Source organism: Lolium perenne, chromosome 1 (genome assembly GCF_019359855.2).
Source record: "Lolium perenne isolate Kyuss_39 chromosome 1, Kyuss_2.0, whole genome shotgun sequence".
NCBI lineage: Eukaryota > Viridiplantae > Streptophyta > Magnoliopsida > Poales > Poaceae > Lolium > Lolium perenne.
Window position 1 is genome coordinate 127,847,487 of NC_067244.2, and position 16,573 is coordinate 127,864,059.

General features: G+C 44.9%; 1 long non-coding RNA gene across 1 annotated transcript; it reads left to right on the top strand.

Annotated features, from left to right (window-relative positions):
* Positions 1-14,184: 14,184 nt before the first annotated feature.
* Positions 14,185-16,015, top strand: LOC127293290 (uncharacterized). The gene is made up of 3 exons (XR_011745728.1): positions 14,185-15,168; positions 15,537-15,634; positions 15,794-16,015. It is a non-coding gene; the product is annotated as an uncharacterized lncRNA (long non-coding RNA).
* The last annotated feature ends 558 nt before the right edge of the window (positions 16,016-16,573 follow it).

Here is a 16,573-nt window from a genome sequence, read left to right on the forward strand (position 1 = left end):
AACACAAGCATTCAGAAAATGGTGTCGCCTAGCTGCCGGCGTGTAGCCACCGCGCCGGCCAGCTGCTCCACCGATATCAGGTACATCGCCGACTAGCCGAGTTGCCTCGCCGTTGCCTCCGTTGTCACCACAGGGAAGTATGGCTTTGCCGCGCACTCGCATGGCCGCCCGCAACTCAACCAAGCTCTATGTTACCTGTTTGGCATGGTTAGAATACTGGAACCAACAGGGGAATGAAGGAGTGTGTGGCCGTCAAAATAAAGGCTGATATTGATCGAGCAACCGTTCCATGGAATTCCAGATTAGTAGACGGAAATAAAGGCTGAGAATCAGGAATAACATATCCGGAATTAAAACTAATTTGAGAGTGCTTTGAAATTATAACGTACACGTGTCATCTCCTGGGATGGGTCTATCCTTTTGGGGTGATAGACCTGGTCTCATAGGATTTTTCTCCGTGTTTCGATGCTAAAAGGAAACGATTTGGTACGAATTAGGAGTGCATAGACTCTACCAGAAGCTTTGTCCAAGGATATCCTGGGAGTAATGTGTTTTGCAAAAACAAAAAACATTCATGCCTTCCTAGGTGCGCGCGTATATGTACGTACACATTTTCAGTTAGGAGGGAGTGCTGTATTGTCCCTTGTGAACTATTTAATTCATATTCCTTTTATACATGTTTCGAGACGCTAAAAGGAAACGATTTGGTATGAATTAGGAGTGCATAGACTCTACCAGAAGCTTTGTCCAAGGATATCCTGGGAGTAGGGGTGTAAGTTCAGATCGTATTTCGCGCTTATATATTCATTATCAGAACATTTTTGCTTAGATTCCAGGAGAAGCGGATGATTATTGGTTGCGAATTCGGATGCAGATATATCTGACCGCAGATCCTAATCGAAATTGGGGCTGTCTCGGAACGGCAATAAAAGTAGTCTGATAATATTTTGTATGCATATAATTACGTTTCTAGCAAAATTTAATAAGAATTTAACCTTTCAGCCTTACATGAGTGTCAATTAGTTAAGAAAATTAATAGAAACATTCTTTAAACTAGAATACATGCATTGACGAGATGGTGAACGAAAATATTTTTGTACCTACATGTACGGGTGTGGGTATTTCCGTCCCTGCCTGTTTTACTTTGAGGCTCAAACAAAAGGAGGAGAGAGAGCTATTTTCCATTTAGCACTGCGAGTGGGAATCTCGGGGAATAAATCAACGGTCTAAAACACACCCACAAAATCCATTCTCGTAAGTAACTGAATAGTTGATACATTAATCTATCAGTGGTAAAATTCAGTGCTAGTCATGCTCGGGGAATGAACTGGATAACTCAATAACTACAAAAAAATTGCTATACCGACCTTGACTTTTGACTCGAAAATTGAATAATTTGGTTCAAAACATCTGGATAGTCCTAGTTAATATTCGGATAATCTATTTTCGCATGCTGGATTTTTAAAATCGGATATGGATGTTGTACAACGGATTCAGAACCAGATATTATCCTATCAATAACCACACCCTTACATGTCAAAAAAAAACCACACCCTTATCTGGGAACAAATGATGGGATAAGAGAAAATAAACAACTCACCTGCAAACTGAGCCTCTACTTTAAATTTCTTCTGGACAACTAAAGGCCCAAAGGCCGTAGTATGCCCTGCTCACGGGATGAATACGACCAAAACTCTGGCGGGCCCCGTAGATGATTTTCATTTCGCAACATGTAATGTAAGGCCCGTGTATGGGACAAAAGCCGCTTCGAGAGTGCTAGACTAAATCGTAAATGATATCCATACGAGATAGACATGCAGTACGAACAGAGTATTCTACCTGAGGAAGCCGGCCGGTCAGTCCACCGAGGCAGGCGCGTTCTGACCACAGAAATGTGAACCCGTCCATGCCTTTTCTTACAGATTTACTAGAGACCATTTGGCTGGGATCTTCATTACATTCCAGTGTGTTCCGTAATTGCAACATGGTACTTAAATGTGGAAAGTGATATTTTACACCAGTAAATTATATTTTGTTATCATAATATTTGAGGCAAGAAATTTGGTGGGTAGATCCCTTCCACAACCATCTAGAGAGGATAGAACCAACCACAAGGCAGGTAGGAAAAAAATTGACGGTAGGCATGTAGGATTTCTGTTAGGCGAGCGCTGAGCGTCCCCGGGGATCAGAAATCTGATCCCCCGGGTCCCCAGCCGTTGGATCGGTCTATGTGGAGCGTTTTGGGCTATCTGATCAAAGCATCACATCACATTCCCGCTTTTGCTACCATGATGTACCAAAGTAGCAAAAAACGGTTCAATTGTAGCAAACTCTATTTTCACCTAAAATCCCACTTTTGCTTCCATAAATGCACCATTGTAGCAAAACTAGCCCAATTGTAGCAAAAAAGGTTCACCCCTAAAAAAAACACAGAACTCGCCGGAGACTCACCAGAGACCGCCGGAGATCTCGCCGGAGACCGCGTAGCAAAAACGTTACGCTATTGTAGCAAAAATAATCTGCCAATGTAGCAAAAGCGACCTCATCGGAGACATCGCTGGTGGCGTCGCTGGAGACCTCGCCGGAAAACCTCGTCGGAGAATGGGTAGCAAAAAATATATGCTATAGTAGCAACAATATAGAAGAAAAGTAGCAAACTACAAAGGACGTTGTAGCATCCCCGCCTGTGCCTTGGTAGCGCGCAAGGCACCTACGCAACGGTAGCAGATGCCTCATGCCTTGGTAGCAAGGCGTCTCCACGATGGGAGCAGCCCCGCAGTGCACTGAAGCAGCGGACGAGTGCCATGGCGGCCAGCCTTGCAGCACGACGGCAGGAGGCCCATGACGGCACGCCTTGCTGAGGCGGCGGCGAGAGCCATGGCGGCGCGCCTTGCAGCAACGGCGGAGGGAGGCCCATGGGCGGCGGCGGCGAGAGCCATGGCGGCGCGATTTGCAGCGGCGGAGGAGGGAGGCCCATGGCGGCGCACCTTGCAGCGGCGGCGGTGAGAGCCACGGCGGCGTGACTTGCAGCGGCGGTGGAGGGAGGCCCATGGCGGCGCACCTTGCAGCGGAGACGGTGGAAATCATGGCGGCGGCGAGAGCCATGGTGGCGTGACTTGCAGCGGCGGCGGAGGGAGGCCCATGGCGGCGCCTTGCACCGGCGGCGGGAGCCATGGCGTACTGTGTGAGAGAGATGAGAGAGAAAGAAGGGAAACGAGTGGAGGAGAGCCAGCGGTAGGAGAAGATAAAGGATGGAGTGGGCCCCGCCATCGTGTGTTGCTAATTTTCTTCCTTCCCGCAGAGACGCGTGGCGTGCGTATGAGGCGGGGGATCGGAGCGTTGATCCCCCGGGGGAACGTCAGCGTTTTCCTTTCTGTTATCATGTCTCCCAAAAAAAAAGGATTTCTGTTATCATGAACCCAAGGCACTCTAAGATGGGGCTTGCCTGCGCCCGCAGCTGTGCGCCCATCCGTTCGCTCTGGCCCTTTCTTAGGATCGTATGGTTATGCTTCATTCCCTTTTCAAACACCCCTTTTTTCTTTTTTTGCGAGAAAAGAACCCCTTTTTCGATTAGAACAAATCGCAAGTAGCGTCCTAAATACGTGTCTCTATCCTATAGAGTGAGCTATGATGGCTCGCAATGTCTCCCGCGACGCCGAGGATGAAGGTCATCAGATGATGACGGACGACGATGTCTTCCGCACAGGCGAGCAAGGGATTCTCCAATCCTTGAACCTCACGCCGGTGAGTAGGGATTCTCTCATGCTTGGACCTCACTAGTGTCGTGCGTCACCGCCATATAAAAGTAGAACGCCGTGGAGGCATCTAGGAGAGAAGGCGGCGCCACACGGACGGTGGGCGATCTCCTATCTGCCTATCGCTTCACTGTCGGGGGCATCGCTTCTTGAGCAAGAGGCCAAAGAAGAGGGACACACAAAGATGAGGAGCCTCAGACCAACGAACTGGCCGATTCCCAAATTAAATGTAGGAGGAACTAAGAGCGGAAGAGAATAAGATGGACGCGTTGATATATTACTGCGATGGGGCATGGGGGGGGGGGGGGTGGGGAGGCATCAGCGTGGCCGGCGTGTCCACGGTGTCCCCGGTCGCCCCACTGCACCACCGTGCTGTGCTCCCTCAAGCCATGATACGGCCGCATGCATGAGATATACACGATCATGGTCTTATGCATGAATCATCACTCATCAGCTGGGGAAATAAAACCGGCAATGCAAACAGGGTAATGAAGTATACCGGCCGGACGAGATTGATGAGCAAGAGTGAGTCGTCGGCGGCCTGGATGGCCTTCATATCACCGGGGCGATTTTGGCAAAAATAATCTTTTTCTGAAAGAAAAGCACAGACTGATTCTCCGGCCAAACTATTTCACCCTTCTAACCTTTTTGTGTGGCGCTCCTCCCATCCGCGTCACATCTTACTGTGTGGCGCCCTTGCGAGCGGCGCCACTCATCCATCCGACGTGCGTGGTCGACGCTGACCAGCCGACGTGGCAGGATGTGTGGCGCCCTTCACATCGGCGCCAGACATTGAAACTTATATGTCGAAAACATCTAGAAGCTCCGGATGCTTAGTCCTTAGCCGTTTTGGCGAATCTGTTTGTGTGGCGCCGATGCCATGGGCGCCACACATAATAGTGTGGCGCCCATGGCATCGGCGCCACACAAACAGGCTCGCCAAAACGGCTAAGGACCTGGATAATTGTCTTACAGTATGTTTCGGGTTGTGTGTGGCGTCCATGGCATCGGCGGCACACAGTGACTTGGGTATAAAAATCAAGAAAACTGCCTTGGCATGGTTGCAAAGTGAATACTCATATCAATAGCAATTTCATACACACATCATACACATAAAACACATCATAGCTCACATCGTAGCACATAGATTCATACATTTTAAGATAGCTCACATCGTAGCACATAGATTTATACATGGTTCGAAATGACATAGAGTTCACAACATGTAGCAATGAAGATAGAGTTCACAACATGTAGCAAATCCATCTAAGCTCGACGTCCCCTCCACACGGGCTGCTTCCGGACGGCCTTCCTTTTCGCCTGCTACTGTGGCTCTTCTTCCTGCTGCACCTCCTGCTCCTCCTCCTCTAAAGATGATGGCTCATCGTTCCTCATCCTCCTCAAAGCTGATCTCTGCGGCGGCTCCTCATCGGACTCGATCACAACTTTCTTTCCTCGGTTCACATAATCTTCCGGAGTTTAATGGTTTGGAGCCTTGCCCCTTGGCTTCAACTATTACGCAGACCGTGTGGCTTGCTTCTTGCCTTGACTCTTGCCTTGACTCAGAATGCCTTGACTCAGAATGGTGTCATCAGGAATCTTCACAAACATGAACACATGAGATTACAAAAGTTAAAATTACTAAGCACATATTTCGCGGCAACAAAATAGTCCAAATCTCCGTCTCTTCAGAAGAGGATGTAGCAATTTCGCCTTCGCGGCAACCTAGCAAGTTGGCTAACCACCGCAACTTCCGTGCAGTGTTCTGCGTCATGGAAGTCATGGTTACAAAGCCGCCAAACGCAATAGCTTACATTCAAAGTTGGTGACCATACCTTAATGAAATGCCGCATCGATCCAATAGGCTTTTTATCTCCCTGGCTCTGATCCCAAATAACCTCACACTCCTCGGCTGTTTTTGGATCTCGGACCGCTGTGACAAACATATTATAGACAATTTGAGCGAGCACATGCCAATATAGATGATGTACTAGCTAATGAGATAATACATTACCACGAAGTTCAGGGAGGAAGCAATAGAAGTCGATCGGCCTACTCAAGCAGTCCTGTCGTACTAGCTTTGCGCAACCTCATCGAACGCGATGGGGTCGTCAAAGATGTCTTCATCATACGCGTGGTTCACTAACTTGATACGTGTGTTTTCATGAAACCATTGGAGATAGTTGTTGAAAGCGGCCGCGTCGTACGGGACAACCTCGACAAGTCCGCCATTATGTATCGCTTCTAAACAGTGTTGGAACGTTGTCACGTGAATCCTATGATGGACAGGCCAATTCGTGATCTTCCTCTGCCACTGCCTATCAATCCTGCAAGATATTGAGCACAATGGATATGCCCGGTGTTATCAAATGGAATAAAACAAGAGGTGTTAACAAAAATAAATATTAATACCTTCCCCCTTTCCTTCATATGATATGCCCGGTGTTCTCTGTCATACTCATGATCTATGAGATACACCATCCTAAAAAAATCACAAATACACCATATTAGGAGGCATTCCTAACAAATATGAGTCATTCCTAACCAAATACTAGGCATATGTAAGACAATATAATGCATTTCCTAAGCAAATACTAGGCATATGTAACACATTTGAATGCATTTGCTAAGCAAATATTAGACATTTCAAACCATACATACATAGGGTTTGAACACATACATGTAAAATTTAGGATTTTTTCCAAAGACATACCATTCCTAAGCACATAGTAGGCATATGTAAGACAATAGAATGCATTTGCTAAGCTCCAATTTTGCATTTCAACACATACATACATAGGGTTCCATACATACACACATACATTCATATCTAGGGTTCCAAAAAAACATATCTAGGGTTCCATACATACATATCTAGGGTTCCATACATACATAAATGAAGCACAATCTAGGATTTCACATCTAGGGTTCATATCGAAATCTAGGATTTCACATCTATGGTTCATATCCAAATCAAGCATAATCTATGAAATTAGTGGATGAAAACATCGGGATCGGATGAGAATACCTAGAGGAAGGGGTTGGGAAGAAATTGCCCGGGTAGATCTGACAATTTGATGGTCGATTTGGTGGGGGAGAGGGTGGGGAGGAGGAGGAACCGCCGGGCCGCCTTATTCTTGCGCCGAAACAGAGAGGAGAAGAGAGGAGGACTTGGGCTGGAGCGGGCGCGGGCGCCACACATAAGTGGATGTGTGGCGCCCTTCAGAGCGGCGCCACAGTTTTAATGTGTGGCACCGATGTGAAGGGCGCCACACATCCTGCCACGTCGGCTGGTCAGCGTCGACCATGCCACGTCGGATGGATGAGTGGCGCCGCTCGCAAAAGCGCCACACAGTGAGGTGTGGCGCCGATGGGAGGGGTGCCACACAAAAGGGTTAGATGGGTGAAATAGTTTGGCCGGAGGGTCAGTCTGTGCTTTTCTTTCAGAAAAGGGTTATTTTTATGTAAATCTCCTATCACCGGAGGATGGGTCAGGTTCAACGACGAGCAAGTAGGATGGGAACGCTTGGGCAGGCGGTCGGCTCCTTGACGCGTGACGGCGCTCTATCTTTTTCTGTCGAGGTGGCGGCCCGCGAGGTCTAGCATGAAGGATCCCTGCTCGCCTGCGTGGAAGACGCCGCTAGTCGCCTCCATCTGAGGACTTTCTTCGTCCTCTGCTTTGCGGGAGAGGTGTAGCGAGCTATCATAGGAACTCTCGTGAGGAGACATGAACTAAGGGCATAAACAATAGAGTGACGTCAGCTTTCTCTTACAGTTGCCACGTAGGATTTTTGATTAGTTAGCGGAGAGAGCTGAAGAAAAAGAAGCCTACCTTCCCTAAGGGGTGATCTCTTATGAAATAAGAGAATGCTATTTTCTCCATTGTACCATTTATCTTCCCTTAGCAATTCAATTTATTCCTAAAATTTAATTAATTCTCATTTATTGCTAGAGATAACAATAAGAGATAATGCATTGTTCCATTTATATTTGGGCGCTGCATGGATGGGCACACAGTCGCGGGCGCAGGCAAGCCCGAAGTGCTAAGCATGCACTCAAGATAGTACAAAAAAAGTATATCAGTATAAGATCTAGTTTTGGATGTTATATTAAAATATATTTATTTATTGTATTTAAATCCAAGAAAGAATAGAAAAATATCTACCAAAACTCAACTAGTGCGCTCACTCACACGGAGTTTCCGTGAGCACAACAAGTGGCATATGGGGACAGGGGAGATGACTCCCCGCACCGCGCCACTTGTGTGGGGAGGCAAAAAAAACCTTCTTAAAATGTCATCCTTTTTCTAGTAAAACAAAAATTCATTGCATGGCTGAGAAACACTAAAGACAAATATCTATGAAAGTAATAACTAAGTGGGTTTAGGGCATGTACAATGGTGATGTCCTAGATATGACATGTACGATAAACACGAGGAAAAATAAAGTTGAAAAAAGGTTTGCCTTCTCTTAATTAAGAGATGATCTTTTAGCAACAATTTCTCTCCCCACATATTTAGGAATGTATGGTTACAACACATAAGACTAAAAAATAATTGCCGATACTGTTAGGATACTAGGGAATTTCTTAGTGAGTTTAATTACCGAAAGCATCATCACAAGTGCAGTAGTCAACTTAAGCACAAGCAGACAAACATGCACCTGTAGCAGATCTATAAGTAGAACATGTGCTAGTGCCAAGAGTAAGAAAGGAAGAACATATTGTCAACACCCGGATTTTTAAGTCCAGATGCCTATTATGCCATTCATCGCAATCCCAGGAATATTGTTTTTGCGAGACATAATAGATTGATATCACAGAACATCATTCATTACAACTCATAATTGACTTACAACAAAGGATCACACGATCCTGTCTTACAATAATAGTTGATCTAATGATCAATTACAAAACACACACAACGGAAGAAACGTAGTAGCGGTCCATCTGCTCCACAGGCAACTTTTGACGTCAGGAGTAGTCCTAGTTATCATAGACGTCATGTTGTCCATCTTCATGGTACTGGTTCTCCTCTTCATAGTCTGGCCATTTGAATAGCCAGGGACACAGCCGTGAGTACTTTAAAGTACTCGCAAACTAAAACTAGTGTAAGCACTATCAACTATATCAATGGAATTCTAAGCTCTAGGTTCATTTGCATAAAGCCAGTTTTATTTCATAAACATTTAGTAAACAAAGACTCCTCATTTGCCTAACTTAACTCAAGTGGGAACATTAGTGTCATTCCCACAACTCTATTGTGATTCAAGTCAAATTCACCTTTCAAGTTCAAATCACAAGTCACCCGTCACATGTAACACTTTTGAAAAGTTCTGATGACGGAACAGTATGGCCTTTCCAACTGTCCATGACCGCGGACGAGGCTATTCGAATAGGTTTACACTCTGCAGAGGTCGTACACTTGTGCCACAATAATTGCAGTAATCCGTCAGGGGTAACAGGCCCCGATTTATCACACTCAGTGCGCGGACTACCAATCATAACCTTTCATTTACATACCCTAGTATAGGCACCTCTCCCCATGAGTTTGGCCTCCCAGTGAGGGCAAACCACCAACCTGGGAACTGCACAGGGCTTGGGTACGACATTCACCTCATTTTCACGTCATTCCACTTTCAACGGAGGCAGCCTCGGCATAACCCCTATGATGCTTGTTCAGCGGGAACTCATACTAAAGTACATAAGTTTCTAGTTAAGCCTTACCCAGATTCAGGTATTGTGGGGGTACCTGAAATTGGAATGGTATCGCATCCGAACCCAACCATCAGTTTTTGTAAAGTTCACCATTTCATTCAAGTCACCTTCACCTTCAAAATCTTTCAATAGAATGACTCATCATTCCAAGGTTTTCAAAATCAAAAGTTTCACATGTTCCTAGCTAGAGTAGTCAACTTAAATTTTATCACTAGCAACTAGTCATGAGGGGTGCTAACTAGCTTGTAGCCTTCTGAGCTAACTTTGATGTTCTTGCACTACTCCTTATCTAGACTCAAGTTAATTATAAAAGTAAGACTTGGAAATTTAAGTAAAAGCTTTGAGAGATAAAAACTGGGACTTGTAAAGTAAAACACAAGGTAGTATGGTATGAGTGCCTTGCTCAAATGGATCTTGCACTAGGGTAACTTGCAAGAGTATAGCTTGCCTTGATTGGTACAGTGATCAAAGCTTTCTTCTTCTTCCTGGTGGTAGACCTCCTCCTCCTGATAGTCCTCGGTACTAGCATCTATAAACGGATACGAGGCATACAATCACCAAAAAAAGCTTAAGTGCTAGACTTAACACTCACATGTATCACACTAGCTATCCTTATCATCACACAGTACTAACAAGATGGTTGGCTTTGTTTTCTTTTAACAAAACTTGTAAGAAGACTAATTTCCTCTCATTGAATCTTATTAAGATTTAATCTCCTCAATTAATAGGTGTGAGATCATGTTGACCAAGGTCAATACTTCACATTTATCATTTGAGAAAGAGGATTTAAGTGAGGTACTACACCTCATGCAATTTAAACACTACTATTGCAACAATTTAATATCTCAAATTAATCAAGTATGAGGTGCTACAGCTAAGATCATTTCCTCCTATTGAATCACTTGAGACAAAGATTTAAATGAGAGAGAACCTCTCATACCAGTTAATAACTAACTTTGGATAATTTAAATGGACTGGAAATGGCCACATAGCCATTATTTTTCTCTAGCCCATGACCATGCAAACAACTATGCTATGTTTTTACATAAACAATTAGGTTACTTGAAATGTGAATTATGAGAGGTGGAATCACCTCAAAATCACTTATGGTTGATTTTTAATAATTGTTTGAACTTTGAAAAGTTCATGCCTTGTCATTTTTGTTGCAGAAGATATATGATGAATTAGGGTTAGAGACCAGTGGGGTTTGTTAGAGAATTTCATAAGCTTTCCAGAGGTATAAAGTTCACCAAATTTGGCTCAATTGATTTTTCTAAATTTAAATTTGAATTTCGCTCCAGTATTGAATTTGACTGAAATGAAATAACTCAAATTCAAATGATTGGGCTAGGCGGGAAACGGAGTTGGGCCAGGGAGAGGGAAAAAGAGATGGGCCGGCCCAGCTAGCGCGTCTCGCACGCAGCGGGCCGCCTGACAGTGGCCCCCGCTTGTCAGCGAGCCTTAAAACGCGAAGCGGTACGCAGTGATGTGAGCCGTCGGATTAAAAGCAAATCTAGCGGCTGTAGTTCGTCGTCTACGTCGATGAGAGGCAACCCTGACACGACGGCGGTAGGGGGTCGGCGGCTCACCTGAGCTCCAGCGAGGGGCGGCAACGAGGTAGGATGTGGTTGTCGACGACAGCGAGGTCATCGGTGGTCGTGGGAGCGCCTGAGGTGGACTAATTCAACTGCTTGATCTGCGGTGGTTCCGCGGACTCCGGCGAGCGATTGGAGCTGCTCCGACGATAATGTGGCGAGGGAGGTGGTCGATAGGGGAAGCGAATGGTGTGCTCATTTGAGGCCGGGGCTTCCCCCTTTTATAGCAGCGAGAGGTGGCCGGGGCGGAGTGGGCAGGTCATGGTGGCGATGGCGCTACGGGCGGCGAAGGAGCAAGGGAGTGGGCGTGGACGATGCAGCATGGCTTGGTGATCATCACGCGCATGATGGAGAGGACGGGGGTGGTCGGGAGCAGGCAGGCGATGTCAAGGTCCGTGTGTGTATTGGCGGAAGGACGGTGACGATGGCGTCGGTGATAGGGCTTGAGCAAGCCAATGAGGATGTCTGGGAGGTTGGTAGCATCGTGGCAGAGCCGTGGGCGAGAGGAGAGGTCGCGAGGTGGTCAGAGTCAGCGGGGCGCGTGCATGTACTGACACGTCCAGGGCGTCGCCGTGCGCGCTCTGGCGCGTCCTGGCATCGTGGGCGCGAGCGTGTACGGGCATTGTCAGCTTCTCCTTGGCCAGGGCGTGTGCCAGTGAGGTCAGGGGGTCAAGGTCAACACGTTTGACAAGGTTAGAGAGAGGGGAAGACCAGGGTGAGAGTTGGCAGGGTGGTGATCATAGTGGCCGGCATGGCATGGCATTGGACTTCCTATGCATTTCTTTTGGTCTCTGTGGGCATGGCATGGTTGAGTGGTGTGAGACCAAAGTGTTTGACAAGGTGAGCAGGGTTGGGGAGGGGTAGAGTGTGCACATTTGATCATAGCCAAAAAGTGTGTGACATATGTCATGTCCTTGGCATGGTCTTGTATCATGGTGAGCAAGCAAGGCTAGGTGATGTCAAAAGGGAGTTGTTGTGGTACATGATGCACTATAGATGAGCCAAAGAGACAGATGGTGAGGGGTACAAAGTGGTTGAACTAGTGGTTGTACCTCTATGTAAACAAATTGATCATAAGCCAAGGTCTCATGTGTGTTTGAAATTGGCCAAAATTCTACATAGGAGTGATATAAATAATGTTTGGCAACTATTGGTGGCATTGGTTTGAATTTTGGAAAGGTTTTGTGAAAATTCCAAAATTTGGGGGAATCTAGAATCTGTTTCAAAGTTGCCACTTTGCAGTCTTATACTAAGCAATAGAAAAGGAACTAGTCAAGGTGGTCAACATCAAAAGTATTCACCTTTATGAGGTCTTGGATGAGGTGCAAAGAGTTGGGAGAGTTTGGTTTAAGAATCTCTTAATCCAGGGGCATCAAAGAGGGTAAGATGTTAAAACTGCCACATGTGACCATTATCACATGTAACTTAAATTTGTTTTTTCTTTTGATTTGATTTTGGTTTCTTTGATGAAAAAGGGATTCTTTTGAGTTTAAAAGAGTTTCCAAACCATTGGCACAAATTTATATGGCCTAGGTTAAAGATTTTCAAAAATGGCCATAGGCCCATATGTGGTGTTCTTTTCATTTTTCTCACCTCCTTCTTTGCTTCCCTTTGATCTCAAAGATCATTGTTTTGGGTTGCTTGTGAGGTTGAGTTGTTCCAGGGTTTCAAACATTTTTGGAAAGGTAATAGGGCATAGACCTATATTTGCAAGTATAGCTATATGCCCACATATGCCTCTCTTTTTATTTTGTTTTATTTTCTTGCTTTCTCCTTGGTTTTGAAAAGGGGTAGGGTTTAGGGTTTTGGCACACTGTCAAGGATTGTAAACACACATCATGGCAATAACACCAAGATTAAGTATGAGCACTATACATAGCAAAAGATTTAATAAAAGTTTTTGTTGGCTCCAATTTTTGGAAAAGGAAAATTCATTTTCTTCTTTGTTTAGAAAATTGGGATGTTACACATTTGTCACCATGGTGTCGTCAAGTAGGTCAGGTTGATTGATTGTAAGCCGGCAACAAAGAACTCAAACATCATTGAGCAGTCGCGCCAAGACACTTCCCAAAAACCTTTTCATTCGCCTCCTGGTGCAAGATCTCGCGGGCGGGGTTTTGAAGGCCCTGATCTCCCGACGGCCGTGCACATGGTCACCAGAATGGGGAAGACCCAAGGACGGCGCAACAGCTGGAACTTACGGTGATGGAGAGAAAGAATGACAGAACCACTCAAGTTATATGTTATATATGCCATCTATATAGCCTAGGACTAGGGAGACACTTTGCCAACCCGAATTGACACGCGGTGAAGGAAGACTCTCGAAGTCGGGCACATGTAGAACATGCACATGTGTGTTTACACGCACACACCCAGCCCAGCCGATGCACCGAGCAAAAAGAAGTCTTCCAAAAAAACAGGTTCCGAACTTGAACCCTAGCTAGTCTCGAAATGTGACGCGCGTGTTTGCGATGCTTGGCGAGGCAAGGCGGGCTACAACAGAGGAGACGTGTGTGACGACTCCTTATATTCTCGCTCACTTAGTAGAGCTGGAACAACTGCTCTTTTAAGTTGCTCCAACTCCATCCGAACTAGCAATGTGGGACTAAACATATATAGCCACTGATACGTCTCCGACGTATCGATAATTTCTTGTGTTCCATGCCACATTATTGATGATATCTACATGTTTTATGCACACTTTATGTCATATTCGTGCATTTTCACTACAAGAGGACTCCCCATTAAGCAACATATCCTTTGCAACCAATTGAATATATGTTGCAATTCTTTTTGGTAGATACGCATATATGCGTTGCCGACTGCATATGTTTTCCATTAGACAAGGAGGGATAAAATAAGTAGGAGTGCGACAACCTTTATTAACGAAAAATATTTTTGAATGGTTTTCCCTCAAAAAAACTAAAAATAATTTTGCAAGGTTGAAATAAATTCTCAAAGAAATAATTGGCACTAAACAATATGTACCTTCACGGATGGAACACGTATTTTAAGCGCGGGGCCTGAAAAAAATTCAACCCGGTGGCGGTTTCTACTCACGCTCGCGCGTAGCTGAAAATTTCATTGTTCTCTACAAGTAGGCCCATGGAGTAACCAATCCGTCATCTACTTCCGTTGACGCCCGTCCCTGCATGAACTGTGCGATTACCACCGACCCATCTATGATCCTTATCCCCTCGTACCAGTTCATCCTCCCTACCGTTCCGATCGCTTCCGGCCGCAGCCTCCACCACATTAGACCGCAGATCTAGACTCCCCACAATCTCCCCAGTTCACCTGCAGTTTTGTGCAGCCGCCATCTGAAACGCGGCCGCTACCTAACCCTAGATTGCTAACAATTCGATAGTGCAGAAGCTCCGGCAGCCGCTGGGCCTCTTTGACCGCCTTCCTTGAGTTTTCATGCATCGGAGCCAGGTAGGTGGATTTCGTGTTGATCCGGTAGCAGGAGTATGAAGGATCGCATCAGGCATCAGCCTTCGTCAACGAGATCTCGATCTCCCTCTTGGTCGATCTCTATTTCCTCATCCCCATACCGTTTTTTTCTCACTTGGATCTGCGCATATGACAGGTCCATGACCCATGTTCGCTACTTGCTACTCCGTCAACGACGTCTTTACCAAGGTTCATTCTGCTGGGTGGGGAGCGAAGTCCTTGGCGTTTACAAGTTTTGGTGAGCTTCACCTCTTTCCCGTCTCTGTCCTGTGCCCTTGCAGGTGTATTTTTGCAGTGATGCGTTTGATGTTTCTTTTACTACGCTGGATGGTACACAGGAAATGAACAAAATTGAGCCTGGAACCTGGATGATGCGTCGAGGATGAGCTGACACCTATGACTAGTGAGCTCCATTCTGCTCATCACTATTTTTGTCTTTATTTTCGTATTGGTCGGTAGTCATTGATCCCTGGTTGGTTTTTGTCGACAACGCGGGATCGGAACCTAGAAAGCAATTATGTGGCGAGGTCTGCTGGGTGAGGATTTGCAAGGTGCACTCATTGTTTTCTTTTACTGCAGGTGTCCATTGTCACGAACACCAAACTAGTGGGGAATAAGCACTTCGTCAGGGAAAACGTACAGCCATACAGGTACTCGGTAGACACCACATGTCATACTTCAGAGAAAATTCCCATTGCAAGAAGCCAAATTAAAATACTTTCATCTATTTTGATGCAGTTTCATTTAGCTTCATATTGAATATACGTATGAAAGTAAAATAATTTTTTATTACACCAGGTTATTTATGATCATATACTAGGTGGAGAATAACGTGTTAGGTACTTCATCCTACTTACGAAATCAACACTTATATCTGTTTATTTCAGAGCTCGAGCTGCAATAATCAACGCATAGTAAGATTATTGCAGTTAACCATAACAAGCTGCTACAACTTTGTCATAAATAGTCTACCTATATATGCATAAATTAAAAGACTTATGTTTGGTACCTTGTACAGTTACTTATTACCTGAACTCCATTGTATGTTCAGAACGTTATATGATTGGTATGAAGACATGGATGCTGAAAACGATCAGTTTTCCATATGATTTTCTGGTAAATATTTCATTCCTGAAGTTAATAGCATTGGACCAGTTTATTCATCATTTTCTCTCCATTTGATTTTCTTTGTTTTGTGCAATTAAGAGTAGAATTCAGAATACCATTCCAACTTTTGCCACTTAGATACTAAAATAGAAATTTTGTTTATTGCAGGACAGAAATTATGTTTAGTGCAAGACCAGAAGATCAGCAAGGACTTACAATATTTGGATATAAGCTATGAACATATCTGAAGTTAGAATATTAGTAGAATTATATATATGAGTTGTTAGATTGTCATATTTTGAATCAAGATTGTAAGATGTGTGTACTCTTCGGATAAGTCTCATGTATTTTGATAGTGGTTCGAATAATATAAATCGAATTGTTTTGTCACCTAGTTCATTTTTGTTCTATGATTTTTGCGTGTTGTGAACTATATTCTCTCGCCGAGGAAAAAGATGAAGCGCTCGAACAATACAGTCCAACAAATAATATTTACATGAAAGTAAAATAGCATATTTATTTTTTAAATAAAAGGTTCAACCATTGTATGTTGTCTACCAACGCATACAATTGTTGTTGGAACTCCGTTGTTAGTCTGCAACGCTTTATCCATTGGTTACCAACGGATCTATATGCGTTGCATTACATGCTAGCAACGCCCAAAAACGCAACGCATTATTATCCGTTGGTAGAGTCCCTAGCAACGCCTAAATGGGTATTTAGATACGCATAAATGCGTTGCTGTAGGCAAGGTTTTCTTGTAGTGTTTCTGGAACTAACCTATTAACAAGATGCCGAAGTGCCAGTTGCTGTTTTCTGCTGTTTTTGGTTTCAGAAATCCTAGTAACGAAATATTCTCGAAATCGGACGAAATCAACGCCCAGGTTCATATTTTGCCCGGAAGCATCCAGAACACCCGAGAGCCGCCAGAGGGAAGCCCTGGGGGCC